The sequence below is a fragment of the Squalius cephalus genome (assembly GCF_949319135.1).
Source record: "Squalius cephalus genome assembly, chromosome: 8".
NCBI classification, from domain to species: Eukaryota; Metazoa; Chordata; class Actinopteri; order Cypriniformes; family Leuciscidae; genus Squalius; species Squalius cephalus.
In genome coordinates, this window is record NC_137129.1 from 21,126,566 (window position 1) to 21,151,901 (window position 25,336).

Sequence of the window (25,336 nt, forward strand, 5' to 3'; positions counted from 1 at the left end):
AAACGCATCGTGCAGCCCAAACCGTAAGACCTAGAGACTTGAAACTTTGCCAGATGGTAGTACTATTGCTCGCTACTCAGATACACGGACTCAGCCCAATCGGCCCATAGGTGGCGCTATAGCAATCAAAAGCGCAAAACTGCTCAGAACTCCCAGACCGTAAGGCGTAGCTTCAAGTGTCTTATATCATTGAAATCCAGAGCTCCTGAAGAAAAAAACGTATATCTCCGATTTCATTTCCGCCATGATAGATTTTTCGCCATTTTGAATTTTGTCAAAAACCTACTTTTGCGAACTAGTCCCTGGTTTTTCGCCCGATCGGAACCAAACCAGTGCGGAATTGTTCTCTGGAGTCTGAAGATCAATAATTATCGAAAAAAAGTTGAAATTTCGATTAATGGTCGCTAGGGGGTGCAAAATTAACGTTGTGGGAGGAGCCTATTTTACTAAAATGGCTATAACTCAAGAAGTAATTAAGTAAACTTCACCAAACTTGGTACACATGTGTAAGAGGTCAATCTGAGGTCACAGTAAAAAAATTGCGTCGATTGGCCACATGGTGGCGCTATAAAACAAATAAAAACATATAGACAACTGACCGTTTTTCCGAATGACTTGAAATTTGGTATGCAGTGTCTTGGCCCAAGGGGCCATGTATGTCTAAAAGGATATTGGCGTATCTCGAAAAACATGGCCGCCATTGGCCAATGAGGTTTGAGCACCGTTAACGAAGTCCGATCGGAGCGAAACTCGATGGGCATGTTCGGCTCAAGCCCCTAGAGGTCTGTAAGAATTTTGAAAGAAATCGGCCACTAGTTGGCGCTAACGAGTTTTAAGGCTCTGTAATCACGTGGTGTTACACTTATCATCACAAAATGCATATCATCTGATAGATCTGCTCATGCTGAACAACTTTGCCTCAAGAACCATCACTGTCAATCAAACTGTTCATTAAATATTCATGAATATGTTAAAAACCTACTTTTGCGAACTAGTCCCTGGTTTTTCGCCCGATCAGAACCAGACCAGTCTAGGACAATTCTCTGGACTCTCTAGATCAATAATTATCGAAAAAAAGTTGAACTTTTGCATTTTTCGCATGGGTATAATTGGGTCATAAAGAAAATGGGCGTGGCAAAATGCACTCAGAAGCCTATAAATCCTAAACGAAAACTCAGAACTTCACGAAAATGGGTGAGCATATGTGCCATAACATTCTAAACAAGCATGCAAAATTTCATGTAGATCGGACCATAGGTGGCGCTATAACTGGCAAAAAGGTTTGAAAACTACATATTTCCTATGGTAAATTGCCTATATTGGCTGTAAATGGATTTTTCCATCTATAATTTCAGTGGTTAAAAGCTTGTTAAATAAAACGTAATGTCTTAAATGCTTATGTGCTTAAAGGCCTTAAATGCTTGAACCCCGATAAATGCTGCTTGCAGCTTTAATTATTATTATTATTCCGCCGTAAAACGCATCGTGCAGCCTAAACCGTAAGTGCTAGAGACTTGAAACTTGGCCAGAAGGTAGTACAAAAATCGAGGAGAGGTTCAGAGAATATGAGCTAGATTGGCCAATAGGTGGCGCTACAGTGCAAAAAACAAAAAAATTGCATATTTTTGCTTAAATCTCATCAACCCTTTGTCACAGACTCAAGTGTCTTATATCTTTGGAATCATTGGCTCAAGCCGAACAAAAAAGGCCTCAAGGATTTCATTTCCGGTATGCAAATTTTTCCGCCATTTTGGATTTTGTCCAAAACCTACTTTTGCGAACTAGTCCCTGGTTTTTTGCCCGATCGGAACCAAACCAGTGCAGAAATATTCACAGGAGTCTGAATATCAATAATTATCGAAAAAAAGTAAAAATTTCGATCCACGGTTGCTAAGGGGCGCCAAAACGCTCGCAGGAGGCGGAGCTAATTATACAAAAATGGCTATAACTCGTGAACGAAATGAGATATTTTCACCAAACTCGGTACACATATGTATGAGCTCAAGTTGAGGTCACAGTAAAAAAATCGCGGTGATTGGCCTCATGGTGGCGCTATAATATGAAAAAAACATAAAACAGGCTATAACCACCTGACCTTTAGTCCGATTGACTTGAAAATTGGTATGCAGTGTCTTGGTCCAAGGTGCCATGTATGTCTATGAGGACATTGGTGTATCTCAAAAAACATGGCCGCTATCGGCCAATGAAGTTTGAGCACCTATTAGACAAGGTTAACGGAGGCCGATCGGAACGAAACTCAGTGGGCATGTTCGGCTCAAGCCCCTCGAGGTCTGTAAGAATTTTGAAAGAAATCGGCCACTAGTTGGCGCTAACGAGTTTTATGGCTCTGTAATCACGTGGTGTTACACTTATTGTCACAAAATGCATATCATATAATAGATCTGCTCATGCTGAACAACTTTGCCTCTAGAACCATTGCTGTCAATCAAACAGTTCATTAAATATTCATGAATATGTTAAAAACCTACTTTTGCGAACTAGTCCTAGGTTTTTCGCCCGATCGGAACCAGACCAGTCTAGGACAATTCTCTGGACACTCTAGATCAATAATTATCAAAAAAAAGTTGAACTTTTGCATTTGGATGGCTGTAATAGGGTCATTTATAAAATGGGCGTGGCAAAATGCAATCAAAAGCCTATAAATCCAAAACAAAAACTCAGAACTTCACAAAAATTGGTGAGCATATGTGACATACCATCATTAATAAGCATGCAAAATTTTATGGAGATCGGACAATAGTTGGCGCTATAACTGTTAAAAGGCTTTAAAACCATATATTTCCTATGGTAAACTGCCTGTATTGGCTATAAATGGTCTTTTCCATCTCTGATCATATAATTTTCATATCATAATGTTAAAAACTAGTGCAATACAATTCTCTGGACTCACTAGAACAATAATTGTCAGAAAAAGTTGAACTACTTCATTTGGATAGCTATAATAGGTTCACTTCAAAATGTGGCCTTTACCAAGTGTCCCCGAAAACCTATATCTCTTTAATGAATGTTCAAACCTTCTTAAAAACAAGTCAGAACATGTGAAATATCACTCTGAACATGCATGAAAATTTTCAGACAGATCGGACAAAATTTGCCTCTATAACAGTTAAAAAGGTGAAAATGATATGGATATAATGGCATATTAAGCCAATAAGTGTATTTTACTGCCCCCTGCTGTTTAAAATAGTCATTCCCTATTTTAACATTTACAATTACATTTACTCAAAATCCATCTGTTAAAGTATTAGTATTGACAGTTTGATCACATCATATATTTCAAATATCTGTATCTGCAACATAATGTGTGTGTGTAGTCTTAGGTTTCTGAATAAATTCTGAATAATCTGATTAATAGCTTACAAAGACTTTGTGAAATGTTTATAGACCATTGACATATATTTTCATAATGACATATCCCAATAGCATTGAAAAAACAACAACATTTGTCTTTGTGTGTGTGTGTGTGTGTGTGTGTGTGTGTGTGTGTGTGTGTGTGTGTAAGCATGCATTATTGAGTTAACATGGAAAAACTGGTTTGATTTAGTGCAGAAAACTGGTAAAAATAATGAAATTTAAAGTGAAACTGAGCCAATAAGTGGTCTTCTAGTGCCCTCTGCTGGCCATTCTACTTATGAAGTCTTTTCACATGTGCTTTGTGCAAATCACTAATATAACAATAACTATTATAACAAAATCATATTTTGACAGTGTTTATCACTTCATTTGCACTGACACTTCACATAATTGCTAGTAATGTGGTAAATCATGGTAAATCACGCTAGAAACATTGTAAATCATAGTAAATCATACTAGAATGTGGTGTATCAAGGTGAATCATGCTAGAATCCTGGTAAATCATTCTAGAACGTGATATATCATGGTAAATCATGCTAGAACATGGTAAATCAAGGTAAACAAATAAATTCATGGTAAACTATGTTAGAACAAGGTAAATCATGGTAAACCATGGTAAATCATGATAAACTATGGTAAATCATGCTAGAGTGTGGTATATCATGGTAAATGATGCTAGAACATGGTCTTTTCCATCTATGATGTCAATGGTTACATGCTTGCTAAATAAAACTTTATAACTTTTGATGCTTTTGTGCTTAAAGTCCTTAACGGCCTTAACTGCTTGAACCCCGATAAATGCTGCTTGCAGCTTTAATTATTATTATTATTCCGCCGTAAAACGCATCGTGCAGCCCAAACCGTAAGAGCTGGAACTTTGAAACTTTGACAGATGGTAGTACAAAAATCGAGGAAAGGTTCAGAGATTATGACCCCGATTGGCCCATAGGTGGCGCTATAACAACCAAAAGCGCGAAACTGCTCATAACTCCTAGACCGTATGTCGTAGACTCAAGTGTCTTATATCATTGGAAAGCTGGACGCCTGACGAACAAAACGTATATCTCCGATTTCATTTCCGCCATGATAGATTTTCCGCCATTTTGAATTTTGTCAAAAATCTACTTTTGCGAACTAGTCCCTGGTTTTTTGCCCGATTGGAACCAAACTAGTGCAGAAATGTTCTCTGGAGACTGAATATCAATAATTATCGGAAAAAAGTGGAAATTTCGATTCACGGTCGCTAAGGGGCGCCAAAACGTACGTTGTGGGAGGGGCCTATTTTACTAAAATGGCTATAACTCCCGATGTAAATGAGGTATCTTCACCAAACTTGGTACACATGTGTATGAGCTTACTCTGGGGTCACAGTAAAAATCGCGACGATTGGCCTCATGGTGGCGCTATAAAATGAAAAAAACATAAAACAGGCTATAACCACCTGACCGTTAGTCCGATTGACTTGAAAATTGGTATGCAGTGTCTTGGTCCAAGGTGCCATGTATGTGTATGAGGACATTGGCGTATCTCAAAAAACATGGCCGCCATCGGCCAACGAAGTTTGAGCACCTATTAGACAAGGTTAACGGAGGCCGATCGGAACGAAACTCAATGGGCATGTTCGGCTCATGGCCCTAAAGGTCTGTACGAATTTTGAAAGAAATCGGCCACTAGTTGGCGCTAACGAGTTTTACGGCTCTGTAATCACGTAGTGTTACAAATATCCACACAATATGCATATCATTTGATAGATCTCCTCATCCTGAACAACTTTGCCTCAAGAACCATTGCTGTCAATCAAACTGTTCATTAATTATTCATTAATATGTTAAAAACCTACTTTTGCGAACTAGTCCTAGGTTTTTTGCCCGATCGGAACCAGACCAGTCTAGGACAATTCTCTGGACTCTCTAGATCAATAATTATCAAAAAAAAGTTGAACTTTTGCATTTGGATGGCTGTAATAGGGTAATTTATAAAATGGGCGTGTCAAAATACATTAAAAAGCCTATAAATCCTAAATAAAAACTCAGAACTTCACAAAAATTGGTCAGCATATGTGACATAACATCATTAACAAGCATGAAAAATTCTATGGAGATCGGACGATAGGTGGCGCTATAACTGTTAAAAAGCTTTAAAATCATATATTTCCTATGGTAAACTGCCTGTATTGGCTGTAAATGGTCTTTTCCATCTCTGATCATATAATTTTCATATCATAATGTTCAAAACTAGTGCAATACAATTCTCTGGACTCACTAGATCAATAATTGTCAGAAAAAGTTGAACTACTTCATTTGGATAGCTATAATAGGTTCACTTCAAAATCTGGCCTTTACCAAGTGTCCCCGAAAGCCTATATCTCTTTAATCAATGCTCAGACCTTCTTAAAAACAAGTCAGAACATGTGAAATATCACCCTGAACAAGCATGAAAATTTTCAGACAGATCGGACAAAATTTGCCTCTATAACAGTTAAAAAGGTGAAAATGATATGAATTAATGGCATGTTAAGCCAATAAGTGGTATTTTACTGCCCCCTGCTGTTTAAAATAGTCATTTTCTCATATTGGTATTGGTATCAGCCATGGTAAATCATGATAAATGATGGTGTGTGTGTGTGTGTGTGTGTGTGTGTGTGTGTGGTACAAATATAACAAAGGTTTTATTTTCCAACATGAAAACAAACATAACAGAGTGCTAGTGCACAAACAATAACCGACAATGATAATGGATGAGAGGGGAACTTAAATACACAGATCAAGACAAGGACAACAGGTGACGGTTATGATGATGAGGAGCAGGTGATGATGAGGAGGGTGATGAGGAGCAGGTGCAGGTGATGACGACAGATGGTGAATGTGATGAAGACAGAAGGTGAATGTGATGAAGGTGAATGTGACACCAATATCACTGAAACATTTGTGTGTGTGTGTGTGTGTGTGTAGCATTATTGTGTGTAGCATATGTAGCAAGTATGCATTATTGAGTTAACATGGAAACACTGGTTTGCTTTAGTGCAGAAAACTGGTCAAAATCATGAGGTTTAAAGTGAAAGTGAGCCAATAAGTGGTCTTCTACTGCCCTCTGCTGGCCATTCTACTTATTAATTAAATTTTTCCACATGTGCTTGCATTTAAACTTGAATACACACTAAAAATCACTTATATAGCAATAACTATTATAACACAATCATATTTTGTCAGTGTTAATCACTTTATTTGCACTGACACTTCAAATAATTGCTAGTAATGTGGTAAATCATGGTAAATCATGGTTAACTATGCTGTGTGTGTGTGTGTGTGTGTGTGTGTGTGTGTGTGTGTGTGTGTGTGTGTGTGTGTGTGTGTGTGTGTGTGTGTGTAAGCATGCATTGAGTTAACATGGATAAACTGGTTTGCTTTAGTGCAGAAAACTGGTTTAAAGTGAAAGTGAGCCAATAAGTGGTCTTCTACTGCCCTCTGCTGGCCATTCTACTTATTAATGAAATATTTCAACATGTGCTTGCATTCATACTTGAATACACACTAAAAAAATCACTTATATAGCAATAACTATTATAACACAATCATATTTTGTCAGTGTTAATCACTTTATTTGCACTGACACTTCAAATAATTGCTAGTAATGTGATAAATCAGGCTAGAAACATGGTAAATCAAAGTAAATAATACTAGATTGTCGTTTATCTCCTGGTAAATAATACTAGAACGTGGTATATCATGGTAAACCATGGTTAACTATGCTGTGTGTGTATGTGTGTGTGTGTGTGTGTGTGTGTGTGTGTGTGTGTGTGTGTGTAAGCATGCATTGAGTTAACATGGAAAAACTGGTTTGCTTTAGTGCAGAAAACTGGTTTAAAGTGAAAGTGAGCCAATAAGTGGTCTTCTAGTGCCCTCTGCTGGCCATTCTACTTAATAATGAAATATTTTACATGTGCTTTTGCATTCATACTTGGACACACACTAAAAATCACGTATATAACTAACTATTATAATACAATAATATTTTGTCAGTGTTCATCACCTCATTTGCACTGACACTTGACATAATTGCTAGTAATGTGGTTAATCATGCTAGAAACATTGTAAATCATAGTAAATAATACTGAAATGAGGTGTATCAAGGTAAATCATGCTAGAATCCTAATAAATCATTCTGGAACATGGTATATGATAGTAAATCATGCTAGAATCATATTAAATAATTCTAGAATGTGGCAAATCGTTGTGGGAGGAGCCTATTTTACTCAAATGGCTATAACTCAAGAAGTAAATGAGATATCTTCACCAAACTCAGTACACATGTGTATGGGTTCAATTTGAGGTCACAGTAAACAATTTTATGGAGATCGGACCATAGGTGGCGCTATAACTGTTAAAAAGCTTTAAAACCATATATATCCCATGGTAAACTGCCTGTATTGGCTGTAAATGGTCTTTTCCATCTATTATGTCAGTGGTTACATGCTTGCTAAATAAATCTTAATAACTTTTGATGCTTTTGTGCTTAAATGCCTTAAAGGCCTTAACTGCTTGAACCCCGATAAATGCTGCTTGCAGCTTTAATTTTTAGGGGCCAAGCACCGAAGGTGCGGAGGCACCTATTGTTTTCGTTCCCGTTCTTATTAGGGGCCAAGCACCGAAGGTGCGGAGGCACCTATTGTATCTGTTCCCGTTCCTATTATTATTATTATTCTTCCGTTTCTTCCGACTTGGTGTCTATGGCAGCCCATAGAACCGCTTGCGGGAAAGTTATGAAATTTGGCACAAAGAAAGAGGACAGTCTGAACTGTCACCATAGCAAATTTCGTGTCTTAAAACCAATCCCTCTAGCGCCACCAACTGTCCAAAGTTGCACTCATGTTTATGCTAATAACTTTTGAACCACAGGGGCTAGAAACACAATTCTTTTTTCCTCTGATTCCTTGGCTCAAGCCGAATCGATTGCACCATATGACGTCATTTTCCGTCATGGAAATTTTTCCGCCATTTTGAATTTTCCGAAAAACCTACTTTTTCGAACTCCTCCTAGGCCGTTGCTCCGATTTTCACGAAAATTAAACCAGATCATCTCCAGACCATGCCGACAAAAAGTTATGGAATTCAAGTTGATTCGTCAAACCGTTTTTGATAAACCCACGAACAAATTTTATGTAGCGCTTGAGAAAACAGACGTAAGGCTGTATCTCCACAACGCTTTATTGGATTCAGACCAATCTTGGTACATGTCATCACAAGCATGACCTGAGGCTACATGCTGCGTTTCGGCGCAGTGCCACCTACTGGTCCGGAGATATGAAAAATTGATTTTTTTGCGTATAACTTCTGAACAGTTTGTCCAAAAATCATAAAATTGGTCTCGTTAGATTCAGGGCAACATGCCGAGTCGACTGATACCCAATTTTCCCAGATCAGCCATTTTGACTGTCGGCCATTTTGAATTATGTACAAAAATGCTGTATTTTATGAACGCATGAACGGATTGTTACGAAACTTGGTATGGGTCATCAGCACAATGCCTTGAAGGAACGTGAGAAGTTTCGAATCAGCACCACCTAGTGGTCAAAAGTTATAACAAAATTTACAAAAAAGTTAATACGTTTTGAATATTTCTGGCTATTGAAATGGCACTGGTCTTAATAGATTCCCTGAGTCAAGCCGAGAACATGGACACCAATTTTTCCTTATTTGGCCGAACTTCCTGTCCGCCATCTTGATTTTCATTCAAAACCTACTTTTTCGAACTCCTCCTAGACCGTTTGTCCGATTTTCACCAAAATCGAATCGTATCATCTCTAGACCGTGCCGACTAAAAGTTATGGATTTCGTGTCGATAGACGAAACCGTTTTCGTATAGCGCAGCAGCAAATTTGAGGTATAATGCTAAAATCACTATTCAGGCTTTATCTCTACAATGCCTTGACATATTGACACCAAACTTTGTATGTGTCATTGTCACTTCACTCTGACCACATCACATCAGTTCTGTAACTGTGCCACCTATTGGTCGAAAGTGATAATGCATTAAATCATATTTTTAAGGACTGTTTATATGATTTTTCAGCCATTTCACCTAAAATCCTCTTTAAATGTCTTTAATTGCTCATTGTTGCAGTTGGTCTGACACTTTCAGACATGTTGGCATGTCTTGTCGTCTTATTCTGCTTGGCCCCGATAATTGCTGCTTGCAGCTATATTTATTATTATTATTCTTCCTTCTTCCGACTGGGAGTCTATGGCAGCCCATAGAACCGATCGCGGGAAAGTTGTAATGGTTTGACATTCTGATAGAGGACAGTCCCAACATTAAATACACTGATTTTGGTGTGTCTAAGTCATTCCCTCTAGCGCCACCATCTGTCCAAAGTTTCACTATTATTTTGCTAATAACTTTTGAACCGTAAGGCCAATCAACAAAATTATTTTTTCCTCTAGTTCCTGAGATCATGCCGATTCGATTGCACCCTATGACGTCATTTTCCGTCATATAAATATGGCCGCCATTTTGAATTTTCTGAAAAAGCTACTTTTTCGAACTCGTCCTAGACGGTTTGTCCGATTTGCACGAAAATTGAACCAGATCATCTTCAGGCAGTGCTGACCAAAAGTTATGGAATTCAAATTGATTTGTCAAACCGTTTTCGATAAACGCACGAATACATTTTACGTAGCGCTAGCAAAAACAGTCGTAAGGCTGTATCTCCGCAACGGTTTATCGTATTCAGACCAAACTTTGTACATGTACTCACAAGCATGACCTGAGGCTACATGCTGCGTTTCGGCGCAGCGCCACCTACTGGTCCGGAGATATGAAAAATGGCTATTTTTGCTTATAACTTCTGAAGAGTTTGTCCAAAAAATCATAAAATTGGTCTTGATAGATTCAGGGCGACATGCTGAGTCGACTGATATCCAATTTTGCCATATCGGCCATTTTGACTGTCGGCCATTTTGAATTTTGTGCTAAAATGCTGTATTTTAAGAACGCATGAACGGATTGTTACGAAACTTGGTATGGGTCATCAACACGATGTCCTGAAGGAGTGTGAGAAGTTTCGAAACAGCGCCACCTAGTGGTGAATTTTTTTTTTCAAATGCTTATAACTTTGGGTGTGATAGACTTATTTTCACGAAACTCATCTCATTGGACTCCTGAATCGTTGCCGAGTCCAACGATACCAAACATGCTAGGTTTTGCCTTACAGTTTGTGTAGCGTTGTGATTTAGCGCTTAAAAAACAGTAGGCTATATCTTCGAAACCGTTTGTCCGATCGAGACGAAACCACCGTCAGAAGTTTGGAAACATAGGTCGATAGCTATATGCCAATGCCCAAATGCGAAAATATTGATGTTTAGGGGTAGTAATATTCAATCAAAGTCATGTGTCAGTCATTTTTTACCTGTTTTTTCATATAAATGTCTATAACTCTAAAGCAAATTGAGATATTTTCACCAAAACTGACACACATATGTATGGGCTCACTCTGAGGACACGTAAAAAAAATTGTGGGACTGAGCCTCTTGGTGGCGCTATAATAGAACAAAACATGAAATTCCCATTGACTTCAATACAGTTTTGTGAGATAAAATGCTATTTTCATTCAACATCTACTTTTTCGAACTCCTCCCACACCGTTTGTCCGATTTTCACCAAAATCGAATCGTATCATCTCCAGACTGTGCCGACTAAAAGTTATGGATTTCGTGTCAATTGACGAAACCGTTTTCGTATAGCGCAGCAGCAAATTTGAGGCATGATGCTAAAAGCTTTATTCAGGCTTTATCTCTGCAATGCCTTGACATATTGACACCAAACTTTGTATGTGTCATTGTCACTTCACTCTGACCACATTACATCAGTTTTGTTAACTGCGCCACCTATTGGTCGAAAGTGATAATCCATTAAATCACATTTTTAATTCTTGTGTCTATGATTTTTCAGGCATTTTGCCTAAAATCCTCTTTAAATGTCTTTAATTGCTCATTGTTGCAGTTGGTCTGACACTTTCAGACATGTCGAAATGTCTTGTCGTCTTATTCTGCTTGGCCCCGGTAATTGCTGCTTGCAGCTATATTTAGGGGCCAAGCACCGAAGGTGCGGAGGCACCTATTGTATCTGTTCCCGTTCCTATTATTAGGGGCCAAGCACCGAAGGTGCGTAGGCACCTATTGTATCTGTTCCCGTTCTTATTATTATTATTCTTCATTTTTCCGACTGGGAGTCTATGGCAGCCCATAGAACCGCTTGCGGGAAAGTTATGAAATTTGGCACACTGATAGAGGAGGGTCTGACCTATCAGCATAGCAAATTTGGAGTCTCCAAGTCATTACCTCTAGCGCCACCAACTGTCCAAAGTTGCACTCATGTTTATGCTAATAACTTTTGAACCACATGGGCTAGAAACAAAATTATTTTTTTCTCTGATTCCTTAGCTCAAGCCGATTCGATTGCACCCTATGACGTCATTTTCCGTCATGAAAATTTTTCCGCCATTTTGAATTTTCCGAAAAACCTACTTTTTCGAACTCCTCCTAGGCCGTTACTCCGATTTTCACGAAATTTGAACCAGATCATCTCCAGACCATGCCGACAAAAAGTTATGGAATTCAAGTTGATTCTCTTAACCGTTTTCGATAAACCCACGAAGAAATTTTACGTAGCGCTTGCGAAAACAGACATAAGGCTGTATCTCCGCAACGCTTTATCAGATTCAGACCAATCTTGGTACATGTCATCACAAGCATGACCTGAGGCTACATGCTGCATTTCGGCGCAGTGCCACCTACTGGTCCGGAGATATGACAAATGGATGTTTTTGCTTATAACTTCTGAATGGTTTGTCCAAAAATCATAAAATCAGTCTCGTTAGATTCAGGGCAACATGCCGAGTCGACTGATATCCAATTTTCCCAGATCAGCCATTTTGGCTGTCGGCCATTTTGAATTATGTGCTAAAATGCTGTATTTTATGAACGCGTGAACGTATCGTTACAAAACTCGGAATGGATCATCAGCACGATGCCCTGAAGGAGCCTGAGAAGTTTCGAAACAGTGCCACCTAGTGGTGAATTTTTTTCCCCAAATGCTTCCAAATGCTTATAACTTTGGGTGTGGTCGACTTATTTTCACGAGACTCATCTCATTAGACTCCTGAATCGTTGCCAAGTCCCACGATACCAAACATGCTAGGTTTCGCCTTACGGTTTGTGTAGCGTTGTGATTTAGCGCTTAAAAAACATTTGGCTATATCTTCGAAACCGCTAGTCCGATCGAGACGAAACCACCGTCAGAAGTTTGGAAACATAGGTCGATAGCTATACGCCAATGCCCAAATGCGAAAATATTGCTGTTTAGGGGTAGTAAATTCCAATCAAAGTCATGTGTCAGTCATTTTTTACGTGTTTTTTCATATAAATGTCTATAACTCTGAAGAGAATTGAGATATTTTCACCAAAATCGACACACATATGTATGGGCTCACTCTGAGGACACATAAAAAAAATGGTGTGACTGAGCCTCTTGGTGGCGCTATAACACAACAAAACATGAAATTCCCATTGACTTCAATACAGTTTTGTGAAATAAAATGCTATACTAAACAAATGCATTGGTTTAATATTACGAAACTCAGAATGTGCCATGAACACCATCCCCTGAAGGTACCCAAAATATTTCGAGACAGTGCCACCTAGTGGTCAAAAGTTATAACAAAATTTCCAAAAAGGCTAATAACTTTTGAATACATCTGGCTATTGAAATGCCACTGGTCTTAATAGATTCCCTGGCTCACGCCGAGAACATAGATACCAAGTTTTCCTTATTTGGCCAAACTTCCTGTCCGCCATCTTGATTTTCAGTCAAAACCTACTTTTTCGAACTCCTCCTAGACCGTTTGTCCGATTTTCACCAAAATCGAATCGTATCATCTCCAGACTGTGCCGACTAAAAGTTATGGATTTCGTGTCGATAGACGGAACCGTTTTCGTATAGCGCAGCAGCAAAGTTGAGGCATGATGCCAAAAGCACTATTCAGGCTTTATCTCTGAAATCCCTTGAAATATTGACACCAAACTTTGTATATGTCATTGTCACTTCACTCTGACCACATCACATCAGTTTTGTAACTGCTCCACCTATTGGTCGAAAGTGATAATCCATTAAATCATATTCTGAATTACTTTTTATATGATTTTTCAGCCATTTCGCCTAAAATCCTCTCTAAATGTCTTTAATTGCTCATTGTTGCAGTTGGTCTGACACCTTCAGCCATTTTGGCATATCCTTTCATCTGCTTGCGCTTGGCCCCGATAATTGCTGCTTGCAGCTATATTTATTATTATTCTTCCGTTTCTTCCGACTGGGAGTCTATGGCAGCCCATAGAACCGATTGCGGGAAAGTTGTTTTGGTTTGACATTCTGATAGAGGACAGTCCCAACATTAAATACACCAATTTTGATGTTTCTAAGCCATTCCCTCTAGCGCCACCACCTGTCCAAAGTTTCACTTTTATTTTGCTAATAACTTTTGAACCGTAAGGCCAATCAACAAAATTCTTTTTTCCTCTGATTCCTGAGCTCATGCTGATTCGATTGCACCCTATGAAGTCATTTTCCGGCATATAAATATGGCCGCCATTTGGAATGTACTGAAAAAGCTACTTTTTCGAACTCGTCCTAGACGGTTTGTTCGATTTGCACGAAAATTGAACCAGATCATCTTCAGGTAGTGCTGACAAAAAGTTATGGAATTCAAATTGATTCGTCAAACCGTTTTCGATAAACGCACAAATACATTTTACGTAGCGCTAGCAAAAACAGTCGTAAGGCTGTATCTCCGCAACGGTTTATCGTATTCAGACCAAACTTGGTACTTGTACTCACAAGCATGACCTGAGGCTACATGCTGTGTTTCGGCGCAGCGCCACCTACTGGTCCGGAGATATGAAAAATGGCTATTTTTGCTTATAACTTCTGAACAGTTTGTCCAAAAATCATAAAATTGGTCTCGTTAGATTCAGGGCAACATGCCGAGTCGACTGATATCCAATTTGACCATATCGGTCATTTTGGCTGTCGGCCATTTTGAATTTTGTGCTAAAATTCTGTATTTTATGAACGCATGAACGGATTGTTACGAAACGTGGTATGGGTCATCAGCACAATGCCCTGAATGAGCCTGAGAAGTTTCGAAACAGCGCCACCTAGTGATGAATTTTTTTTTCCAAATGCTTATAACTTTGGGTGTGGTCGACTTATTTTCACGAAACTCATCTTTTTAGACTCCTGAATCGTTGCCGAGTCCTACGATACCAAACATGCTAGGTTTCGCCTTACGGTTTGTGTAGCGTTGTGATTTAGCGCTTAAAAAACATTTGGCTATATCTTTGAAACCGCTAGTCCGATCGAGACGAAACCACCGTCAGAAGTTTGGAAACATAGGTCGATAGCTATACGCCAATGCCCAAATGCGAAAATATTGATGTTTAGGGGTACTAATTTCCAATCAAAGTCATGTGTCAGTCATTTTTTTCGTGTTTTTTCATATAAATGTCTATAACTCCGAAGCGAATTGAGATATTTTCACCAAAATTGACACACATATGTATGGGCTCACTCTGAGGACACGTAAAAAAAATTGTGGGACTGAGCCTCTTGGTGGCGCTATAATTGAACAAAATATGAAATTCCCATTGACTTCAATACAGTTTTGTGAAATAAAATGCTATACTAAACAAATGCATTGGTGTAATATTACGAAACTCAGATTGTGTCATCAGCACCATCCCCTGAAGGCAACCAAAATATTTCAAGACAGCGCCACCTAGTGGTCAAAAGTTATAACAAAATTTCCAAAAAGGCTAATAACTTTTGAATAAATCTGGCTATTGAAATGCCACGGGTCTTAATAGATTCCTTGGGTCAAGCCGAGAACATAGATACCAAGTTTTCCTTATTTGGCCAAACTTCCTGTCCGCCATCTTGATTTTCATTCAAAACCTACTTTTTCGAACTCCTCCTAGACCGTTTGTCCGATTTTCACCAAAATGGAATCGTATCATCTCCAGACTGTGCTGACAAAAAGTTATGGATTTCGTGTCGATTGATGAAACCGTTTTCGTATAGCACAGCAGCAAAGTTGAGGCATGATGCCAAAATGACTATTCAGGCTTTATATCTGCAATGCCTCGACATATTGACACAAAACTTTGTATGTGTCACTGTCTCCTTACTCTGACCACACCACATCAATTTCTTACAGCGCCACCTTTTGGTCAAAAGTGACAATCCATTAAATCATATTTTGAATCACTTTCTACATGATTTTTCAGCCATTTCGCCTAAAATCCTCTTTAAATGTCTTTAATTGCTCATTGTTGCAGTTGGTCTGACACATTCAGACATGTTGGCATGTCTTGTCGTCTTATTCTGCTTGGCCCCGGTAATTGCTGCTTGCAGCTATATTTAGGGGCCAAGCACCGAAGGTGCGGAGGCACCTATTGTATCTGTTCCCGTTCCTATTATTAGGGGCCAAGCACCGAAGGTGCGGAGGCACCTATTGTATCTGTTCCCGTTCTTATTATTATTATTCTTCCTTCTTCCAACTGGGAGTCTATGGCAGCCCATAGAACCGAATGCGGGAAAGTTGTTTTGGTTTGACATTCTGATAGAGGACAGTCCCAACATTAAATACACCAATTTTGGTGTGTCTAAGTCATTCCCTCTAGCGCCACCACCTGTCCAAAGTTTCACTTTTATTTTGCTAATAACTTTTGAACCGTAAGGCCAATCAACAAAATTCTTTTTCTCTCTGATTCCTGAGCTCATGCCAATTCGATTGCACCCTATGACGTCATTTCCGTCATAACAATATGGCCGCCATTTTGAATTTATCTAAAAAGCTACTTTTTCGAACTCGTCCTAGACGGTTTGTCCGATTTGCACGAAAATTAAACCAGATCATCTACAGACCATGCTGACAAAAAGTTATGGAATTCAAGTTGATTCGCTTAACAGTTTTCGATAAACCCACGAATAAATTTTACGTAGCGCTTGCGAAAACAGATGTAAAGCCGTATCTCCGCAACGCTTTATCAGATTCAGACCAAAGTTGGTACATGTCATCACAAGCATGACCTGAGGCTACATGCTGTGTTTCGGCGCAGCGCCACCTACTGGTCCGGAGATATGAAAAATGGCTATTTTTGCTTATAACTTCTGAACAGTTTGTCCAAAAATCATAAAATTGGTCTCGTTAGATTCAGGGTAACATGCCGAGTCCACTGATATCCAATATTACCATATCGGCCATTTTGGCTGTCGGCCATTTTGAATTTTGTGCTAAAATGCTGTATTTTAAGAACACATGAACGGATTGTTACGGAACTTGGTATGGGTCATCAGCCCGATGTCCTGAAGGAGCGTGAGAAGTTTCGAAACAGCGCCACCTAGTGGTGAATTTTTTTTTTCAAATGCTTATAACTTTGGGTGTGGTCAACTTATTTTCACGAAACTCATCTTTTTAGACTCCTGAATCATTGCCGAGTCCTATGATACCAAACATGCTAGGTTTCGCCTTACGGTTTGTGTAGCGTTGTGATTTAGCGCTTAAAAAACATTTGGCTATATCTTCGAAACCGCTAGTCCGATCGAGACGAAACCACCGTCAGAAGTTTGGAAACATAGGTCGATAGCGATACGCCAATGCCCAAATGCGAAAATATTGATGTTTAGGGGTAGTAAATTCCAAACAAAGTCATGTGTCAGTCATTTTTTACGTGTTTTTTCATATAAATGCCTATAACTCTGAAGCGAATTGAGATATTTTCACCAAAACTGACACACATATGTATGGGCTCACTCTGAGGACACGTAAAAAAAATTGTGGGACTGAGCCTCTTGGTGGCGCTATAATAGAACAAAACATGAAATTCCCATTGACTTCAATAGAGTTTTGTGAAATAAAATGCTATTTTCATTCAAAACCTACTTTTTCGAACTCCTCCTACACCGATTGTCCGATTTTCACCAAAATCGAATCATATCATCTCCAGACTGTGCCGACTGAAAGTTATGGATTTCGTGTCGATTGACGAAACCGTTTTCGTATAGCGCAGCAGCAAAGTTGAGGCATGATGCTAAAAGCATTATTCAGGCTTTATCTCTGCAATGCCTTGACATATTGACACCAAACTTTGTATGTGTCATTGTCACTTCACTCTGACCACATCACATCAGTTTTGTAACTGCGCCACCTATTGGTCGAAAGTGATAATCCATTAAATCATATTTTTAATTACTGTTTATATGATTTTTCAGGCATTTCGCCTAAAATCTTCTTTAAATGTCTTTAATTGCTAATTGTTGCAGTTGATCTGACACTTTCAGCAATGTTGGCATGTCTTGTCGTCTTATTCTGCTTGGCCCCGGTAATTGCTGCTTGCAGCTATATTTATTATTATTCTTCCGTTTCTTCCGACTGGGAGTCTATGGCAGCCCATAGAACCGATTGCGGGAAAGTTGTTTTGGTTTGACATTCTGATAGAGGACAGTCCCAACATTAAATACACCAATTTTGATGTTTCTAAGTCATTCCCTCTAGCGCCACCACCTGTCCAAAGTTTCACTTTTATTTTGCTAATAACTTTTGAACCGTAAGGCCAATCAACAAAATTCTTTTTTCCTCTGATTCCTGAGCTCATGCTGATTCGATTGCTCCCTATGAAGTCATTTTCCGGCATATAAATATGGCCGCCATTTGGAATGTACTGAAAAAGCTACTTTTTCAAACTCGTCCTAGACGGTTTGTTCGATTTGCACGAAAATTGAACCAGATCATCTTCAGGTAGTGCTGACAAAAAGTTATGGAATTCAAATTGATTCGTCAAACCGTTTTCGATAAACGCACGAATACATTTTACGTAGCGCTAGCAAAAACAGTCGTAAGGCTGTATCTCCGCAACGGTTTATCGTATTCAGACCAAACTTGGTACTTGTACTCACAAGCATGACCTGAGGCTACATGCTGTGTTTCGGCGCAGCGCCACCTACTGGTCCGGAGATATGAAAAATGGCTATTTTTGCTTATAACTTCTGAACAGTTTGTCCAAAAATCATAAAATTGGTCTCGTTAGATTCAGGGCAACATGCCGAGTAGACTGATATCCAATTTGACCATATCGGTCATTTTGGCTGTCGGCCATTTTGAATTTTGTGCTAAAATTCTGTATTTTATGAACGCATGAACGGATTGTTACGAAACGTGGTATGGGTCATCAGCACAATGCCCTGAATGAGTCTGAGAAGTTTCAAAACAGCGCCACCTAGTGATGAATTTTTTTTTTCAAATGCTTATAACTTTGGGTGTGGTCGACTTATTTTCACGAAACTCATCTTTTTAGACTCCTGAATCGTTGCCGAGTCCTACGATACCAAACATGCTAGGTTTCGCCTTACGGTTTGTGTAGCGTTGTGATTTAGCGCTTAAAAAACATTTGGCTATATCTTTGAAACCGCTAGTCCGATCGAGACGAAACCACCGTCAGAAGTTTGGAAACATAGGTCGATAGCTATACGCCAATGCCCAAATGCGAAAATATTGATGTTTAGGGGTACTAATTTCCAATCAAAGTCATGTGTCAGTCATTTTTTTCGTGTTTTTTCATATAAATGTCTATAACTCCGAAGCGAATTGAGATATTTTCACCAAAATTGACACACATATGTATGGGTTCACTCTGAGGACACGTAAAACAAATTGTGGGACTGAGCCTCTTGGTGGCGCTATAATTGAACAAAATATGAAATTCCCATTGACTTCAATACAGTTTTGTGAAATAAAATGCTATACTAAACAAATGCATTGGTGTAATATTACGAAACTCAGATTGTGTCATCAGCACCATCCCCTGAAGGCAACCAAAATATTTCAAGACAGCGCCACCTAGTGGTCAAAAGTTATAACAAAATTTCCAAAAAGGCTAATAACTTTTGAATAAATCTGGCTATTGAAATGCCACGGGTCTTAATAGATTCCTTGGGTCAAGCCGAGAACATAGATACCAAGTTTTCCTTATTTGGCCAAACTTCCTGTCCGCCATCTTGATTTTCATTCAAAACCTACTTTTTCGAACTCCTCCTAGACCGTTTGTCCGATTTTCACCAAAATCGAATCGTATCATCTCCAGACTGTGCCGACAAAAAGTTATGGATTTCGTGTCGATTGATGAAACCGTTTTCGTATAGCACAGCAGCAAAGTTGAGGCATGATGCCAAAATGACTATTCAGGCTTTATATCTGCAATGCCTCGACATATTGACACAAAACTTTGTATGTGTCACTGTCTCCTTACTCTGACCACACCACATCAATTTCTTACAACGCCACCTTTTGGTCAAAAGTGACAATCCATTAAATCATATTTTGAATCACTTTTTACATGATTTTTCAGCCATTTCGCCTAAAATCCTCTTTAAATGTCTTTAATTGCTCATTGTTGCAGTTGGTCTGACACATTCAGACATGTTGGCATGTCTTGTCGTCTTATTCTGCTTGGCCCCGGTAATTGCTGCTTGCAGCTATATTTATTATTATTTTTCTTCTCCGCTAAAACGCATCGTGCAGCCCAAACCGTAAGAGCTGGAACCTTGAAACTTTGCCAGATGGTAGTACAAAAATCGAGGAGAGGTTCAGAGAGTATGACCCCGATTGGCCCATAGGTGGCGCTATAGCAACCAAAAGCGCGAAACTGCTCAGAACTCCTAGACCATATGTCGTAGACTCAAGTGTATCATATCATTGGAAAGCTGGATACCTGAAGAACAAAATGTATATCTCCGATTTCATTTCCGGTATGCAAATTTTTCCGCCATTTTGAATTTTGTTAAAAACCTACTTTTGCGAACTAGTCCTAGGTTTTTTGCCCGATCGGAACCAAACCAGTGCAGAAATGTTCTCTGGAGACTGAAGATCAATAATTATCGAAAAAAAGTTGAAATTTCGAATCACGGTCGCTAAGGGGCGCCAAAATGTATGTTGTGGGAGGAGCCTATTTTACTAAAACGGCTATAACTCCAGAACTAAATGAGGTATAATCACCAAACTCGGTACACATGTGTAAGAGGTCACTCTGGGGTCACAGTAAAAAAATCGCGGCGATTGGCCACATGGTGGCGCTATAACATGAATAAAACATAAAACAGGCTATAACCACCTGACCATTAGTCCGATTGACTTGAAAATTGGTATGCAGTGTCTTGGCCCAAGGTGTCATATATGTCTATGAGGACATTGGTGTATCTCAAAAAACATGGCCGCCATCGGCCAATGAAGTTTGAGCACCTATTAGACAAGGTTAACGGAGGCCGATCGGACCGAAACTCGATGGGCATGTTCGAGTCATGGCCCTAGAGGTCTGTAAGAATTTTGAAAGAAATCGGCCACTAGTTGGCGCTAACGAGTTTTATGGCTCTGTAATCACGTGGTGTTACACTTATCGTCACAAAATGCATATCATTTGATAGATCTGCACATGATGAACAATTTTGCCTCAAGAACTATTGCTGTCAATCAAACCGTTCATTAATTATTCGCGAATATGTTAAAAACCTACTTTTGCGAACTAGTCCTAGGTTTTTCGCCCGATCGGAACCAGACCAGTCTAGGATAATTCTATGGACTCTCTAGATCAATAATTATCAAAAAAAAGTTGAACTTTTGCATTTTGCGCATGGCTATAATAGGGTCATAAAGAAAATGGGTGTGGCAAAATGCACTAAAAAGCCTATAAATCATAAATGAAAACTCAGAACTTCACAAAAATTGGTGGGAATATGTGACATAACATCATTAACAAGCATGCAAAATTTTATGGAGATCGGACCATAGGTGGCGCTATAACTGTTAAAAAGCTTTGAAAACCATATATTTCCTATGGTAAATTGCCTGTATTGGCTGTAAATGGACTTTTCCATCTATTATTTCAGTGCTTAAAAGCTTTCTAAATAAAACTTAATGTCTTAAATGCTTATGTGCTTAAAGGCCTTAAATGCTTGAACCCCGATAAATGCTGCTTGCAGCTTTAATTAGGGGTTCAAGCACGAAGTGCTGAAACCCTATTGTAATTGTGCTGATTTTTATTATTATTATTATTATTATTAGGGGTTCAAGCATGAAATGCTGAAACCCTATTGTAATTGCTCTGATTTTTATTATTATTATTTTCCCCTAAAACGCATCGTGCAGCCCAAACCGTAAATGCTGGAGACTTGAAACTCAGCCAAATGGTAGTCCTCAATTTGGGGAGAACCTATCAAAGTATGACCCCGATTGGCCAATAGGTGGCGCTATAGCAAGTAAAAGTATGAAATCAGCCATAACTCCTAGACGGTTTGTCATAGAATCAAGTGTCTTATATCACTGTAATCCTTGGCTCAAGACGGTCAAAACGTATATCTCCGATTTCATTTCCGCCTGGGAAAATTTTCCGCCATTTTGAATTTTCTCAAAAACCTACTTTTGCGAACTAGTCCTAGGTTTTTTGAACCTACCATAGGTGGCGCTATAATTGTCCAAAACGTCTCCTCTTATTAGGGGTTCAAGCATGAAATGCTGAAACCCTATTGTAATTGTGCTGATTTTTATTAGGGGTTCAAGCACGAAGTGCTGAAACCCTATTGTAATTGTGCTGATTTTTATTATTATTAGGGGTTCAAGCACGAAGTGCTGAAACCCTATTGTAATTGTACTGATTTTTATTATTATTATTTTTCTTCTGCCGTAAAACGCATCGTGCAGCCCAAACCGTAAGTGCTAGAGACTTGAAACTTTGCCAGATGGTAGTACAAAAATCGAGGAGAGGTTATCAAAATATGACCCCGATTGGCCCATAGGTGGCGCTACAGTGCAAAAAACAAAAAAAAATCATATTTTTGCTTAAATCTCATTAACCGTTTGTCACAGACTCAAGTGTCTTATATCATTGGAATCCTTGGGTCAAGCCGAACAAAAAAGGCCTCAAGGATTTCATTTCCGGTATGCAAATTTTCCGCCATTTTGAATTATGTCCAAAACCTACTTTTGCGAACTAGTCCCTGGTTTTGTGTCCGATCGGAACCAAACCAGTGCAGAAATGTTCTCTGGAGTCAGAATATCAATAATTATCGAAAAAAAGTTGAAATTTCGATTGACGGTCGCTAAGGGGCGCCAAAATGTTTGAAGAAGGCGGAGCCTATTTTACTAAAATGGCTATAACTCCAGAAGTAAATGAGGTATATTCACCAAACTCGGTACACCTGTGTAAGAGGTCAATCTGAGGTCATAGTAAAAAGATTGCGGCGATTGGCCACATGGTGGCGCTATAACATGAAAAAAACATAAATCAGGCTGTAACCACCTGACCGTTAGTCCGATTGACTTGAAAATTGGTATGCAGTGTCTTGGTCCAAGCTGTCATGTATATCTATGAGGACATTGGTGTATCTCAAAAAACATGGCCGCCATCGGCCAATGAAGTTTGAGCACCTATTAGACAAGGTTAACGGAGGCCGATCGGAACAAAACTCGGTGGGCATGTTCGACTCATGGCCCTAGAGGTCTGTAAGAATTTTGAAAGAAATCGGCCACTAGTTGGCGCTAACGAGTTTTATGGCTCTGTAATCACGTGGTGTTACACTTATCATCACAAAATGCATATCATTTGATAGACCTGCTCATGCTGAACAACTTTGCCTCTAGAACCATTGCTGTCAATCAAACAGTTTATTAATTATTCACGAATATGTTAAAAACCTACTTTTGCGAACTAGTCCCTGGTTTTTTGCCCGATCGGAACCAAACGAGTCTAGGACAATTCTCTGGACTCTTTAGATCAATAATTATCAAAAAAAGTTGAACTTTTGCATTTTTCGCATGGGTATAATTGGGTCATAAAGAAAATGGGCGTGGCAAAATGCAAACAAAAGCCTATAAATCCTAAACAAAAACTCAGAACATCACGAAAATTGGTGAGCATATGTGCCATAACATTCTAAATAAGCATGCAAAATTGTATGTAGATCGGATGATAGTTGGCGCTATAACTGTTAAAAAGCAATGGTAAATTGCCTGTATTGGCTGTAAATGGACTTTTCAATCTATTATTTCAGTGGTTAAAAGCTTTCTAAATAAATCTTAATGTCTTGAATGCTTAAATGCCTTAAAGGCCTTAAATGCTTGAACCCCGATAAATGCTGCTTGCAGCTTTAATTATTATTATTATTATTATTATTATTATTATTATTCCGCCGTAAAACGCATCGTGCAGCCCAAACCGTAAGGGCTAGAGCTTTGAAACTTTGCCATATGGTAGTACAAAAATCGAGGAGAGGTTATCAAATTATGACCCCGATTGGCCCATAGGTGGCGCTATAGCAACCAAAAGCGCGAAACTGCTCATAACTCCTAGACCGTATGTCGTAGACTCAAGTGTTATTAGGGGTTCAAGCACGAAGTGCTGAAACCCTATTGTAATTGTGCTGATTTTTATTATTATTATTATTATTATTATTATTATTCCGCCGTAAAACGCATCGTGCAGCCCAAACCGTAAGGGCTAGAGCTTTGAAACTTTGCCATATGGTAGTACAAAAATCGAGGAGAGGTTATCAAATTATGACCCCGATTGGCCCATAGGTGGCGCTATAGCAACCAAAAGCGCGAAACTGCTCATAACTCCTAGACCGTAAGTCCTAGACTCAAGTGTCTTATATCATTGGAAAGCTGGACGCCTGACGAACAAAACGTATATCTCCGATTTTATTTCCGCCATGATAGATTTTCCGCCATTTTGAATTTTGTCGAAAATCTACTTTTGCGAACTAGTCCCTGGTTTTTCGCCCGATCGGAACCAAACCAGTGCAGAATTGTTCTCTGGAATCTGAAGATCCGGTCGCTAGGGGGTGCAAAATTAACGTTGTGGGAGGAGCCTATTTTACTAAAATGGCTATAACTCCAGAAGTAAAAGAGGTATTTTAACCAAACTTGGTACACATGTGTAAGAGGTCCATCTGAGGTCACGGTAAAAAAATCGCGGCGATTGGCCACATGGTGGCGCTATAACATGAAAAAAACATAAAACAGGCTATAACCACCTGACCTTTAGTCCGATTGACTTGAAAATTGGTATGCAGTGTCTTGGTCCAAGGTGCCATGTATGTCTATGAGGACATTGGCGTATCTCAAAAAACATGGCCGCCATCGGCCAATGAAGTTTGAGCACCGATTAGACAAGGTTAACGGAGGCCGATCGGAACGAAACTCGATGGGCATGTTCGTCTCATGGCCCTAGAGGTCTGTAAGAATTTTGAAAGAAATCGGCCACTAGTTGGCGCTAACGAGTTTTATGGCTCTGTAATCACGTGGTGTTACACTCATCCACACAATATGCATATCATTTGATAGATCTGCTCATGCTGAACAACTTTGCCTCAAGAACCATTGCTGTCAATCAAACCGTTCATTAAATATTCACGAATATGTCTAAAACCTACTTTTGCGAACTAGTCCTAGGTTTTTCGCCCGATCGGAACCAGACCAGTCTAGGACAATTCTCTGGACTCTCTAGATCAATAATTATCAAAAAAAAGTTGAACTTTTGCATTTGCATGGCTGTAATAGGGTCATTTATAAAATGGGTGTGGCAAAATACACTCAAAAGCCTATAAATTCTAAATGAAAACTCAGAACTTCACAAAAATTGGTCAGCCTATGTGTCATAACATCATTAACAAGCATGCAAAATTTTATGGAGATCGGACGATAGGTGGCGCTATAACTGTTAAAAAGCTTTAAAACCATATATTTCCTATGGTATGTTGCCTGTATTGGCTGTAAATGGTCTTTTCCATCTCTGATCATATAATTTTCATATCATAATGTTCAAAACTAGTGCAATACAATTCTCTGGACTCACTAGATCAA

General features: G+C 39.1%; 1 protein-coding gene across 2 annotated transcripts in view; it reads left to right on the forward strand.

The window, feature by feature from the left end:
* Positions 1 to 25,336, forward strand: part of maneal (mannosidase endo-alpha like) — a 262,891-nt gene that overhangs the window by 67,625 nt on the left and 169,930 nt on the right. The gene's annotated exons all lie outside the window — the stretch shown is intronic.